This window comes from Capsicum annuum, unplaced genomic scaffold (assembly GCF_002878395.1).
Source record: "Capsicum annuum cultivar UCD-10X-F1 unplaced genomic scaffold, UCD10Xv1.1 ctg2684, whole genome shotgun sequence".
NCBI lineage: Eukaryota > Viridiplantae > Streptophyta > Magnoliopsida > Solanales > Solanaceae > Capsicum > Capsicum annuum.
The window spans coordinates 1557956-1559915 of record NW_025833162.1 but is presented as its reverse complement, the minus strand read 5'-3'; the positions used below and the strand labels follow the sequence as shown (position 1 = coordinate 1559915).

The window sequence follows — 1960 nt, the reverse complement described above, 5'->3', positions numbered from 1 at the left end:
GTCGTTGTTGAGCTAGTTCGTATGAATTGTCTATTGGGAGACAGTGTGAGATCTTAGAGATCGAGTTTTCCTCTTTCCCCTCTATCCTTATTTGACTTTTGCTTTCGAGACAAATGTATCATATTATTTAAGACATTTTAGATTCTAAGATTGCAAATTCCTCTTGTCAAGTTTAGAAGCTCTTGCATTAATACTATTAGGTTGAGGGATTTGTATTTGAATATCGGTTGTTCTTAGTTGTGAAATATTGTTGTTATATATTATGTTCACATATAAGTCCATGTTGGACGTTCTTACCAAGGTAACCCACTGCAATAGATCCAGGTTACAGTATTGGCTTACCTACCGATGAGATGTGGTAGGTGCCATCATGACTCCAAATGGGGTTGTGACACATACCTATCATACTCACTTTTTTTATCCCTCCAATAACAATCTCTATCTCTATCACACCATTCCCTTTCTCGATCATGATCGTTCCAATCTTGGTTCCCATCTTGCCTTTGGTAGGCCGAGCGGGAATCCCACAGATGATTAGCAAAGTACCTTATCTCCTTATCAAGGGCCTTTGCTTTATCCTCATCTTACCCTTTAGATACAACGACATTGACTTCTTTTACGGGTGCACTCATCACATGCTTTATAAGGAGTTCTAATTGTTTCATCATCTTAGCCATATTTTCATCCCTTTCATGATCTGTCTTTCTTTGCTCTTTGTTCACAATTGAGGTAGCGGTATATCCTGCAGCTACTTCGGTGTCCCTTGTATGCCACCCCCTATTTTGCTTTGTGATTTGCTCAAGCATAGTCGAAGCTATTCCATATGATAACTTTACAAGTGACCCACCAAAAGCGTTGTCCACCACATTTTGTTGAATTGGTCTAACGTCCTTTACAATATTTGAAGAAGCATCTTCTCCGACACTTCATGGCTAGGGAATTGCATGATCTTTTCATTAAACTTTCTCATACTTCATACAAAGGCTCCACATTGAGTTGACAAAAATTTGTAATTTTGTCTGGAAATCATATTATCTTTAAAGGAGGAAAATACCAATCCAAAAAGGCATCCATAAGCTCAACCCAAGATGTGATGGACCCAACGGGTAGAGTCCTCAACCATAACATCGTTTCACCCATTAAAGAGAATGCGAATTGCCACAACCTAATGGACTTTTTTTTGATATGAGCAATGTAAAACAGGGCACACACCTCAACAAAAATTTTCAAATATAGATATGGATCTTTATGTCCTTGACCCCCGAATATACCCTTCATTTGTAACACATGTAGCATCATAAAGATGTCCTTGTTATTGAGGTTCCCATCAAATGGGTCCTTAATACTCCCATTGTGACTCATGGTGTCATGATTACTATGAAAATCACCTATAAGATAAAAACAACAAACAATGTAAATATAAAAACTACGAGGCTACCCAAAGTTACTAACAACACCACACAAGCAAAAACTAAGTTTTAGTCCTCGATAATGGTGCCATTTTTGATAACTCTCAACTTACACCATTTATGTACTGTAAGGGGTCGTTGCCAATATAAAACCAACAAGAGTCGGGGTCTTATCTACAAGGAGTGCAAACTTGTTTTCAAATACTAGGTATGTTGAGAGTTCACTAAGTGTTAACCCATAATGTATACTTAAAAGTAGACATGAAATTAAATGGGGGTTAGGATCTAAAACTTTATTTAGAAAAAAATCAAACTATAACACTAAGCAAGAAAAATAATTGAAAATTAAAAATCCAATGAGAGAAGAGTCTTAGGGCTATACAATCCTAAGGGTCATTCATATAATTGGTGCTTGAAGGTTAGTCCATTTCTTAGTCAGAGATGTGGGTAAGCTAGATTTTAGCTCTTAGTATTAGTCTTTAAATAAAACACTAAATTACATTCATGGATTCAATACTTCATAATCATGCCAAACTTACTAATTCAAAACA

The 1960-nt window shown here is 36.4% G+C and overlaps 1 non-coding gene across 1 annotated transcript; it reads left to right on the top strand.

The window, feature by feature from the left end:
* Window positions 1-923: 923 nt before the first annotated feature.
* LOC124890928 lies at window positions 924-1027 on the top strand. Its single transcript, XR_007049447.1, has one exon. It is a non-coding gene; the product is annotated as a small nucleolar RNA R71 (small nucleolar RNA).
* Window positions 1028-1960: the final 933 nt, after the last annotated feature.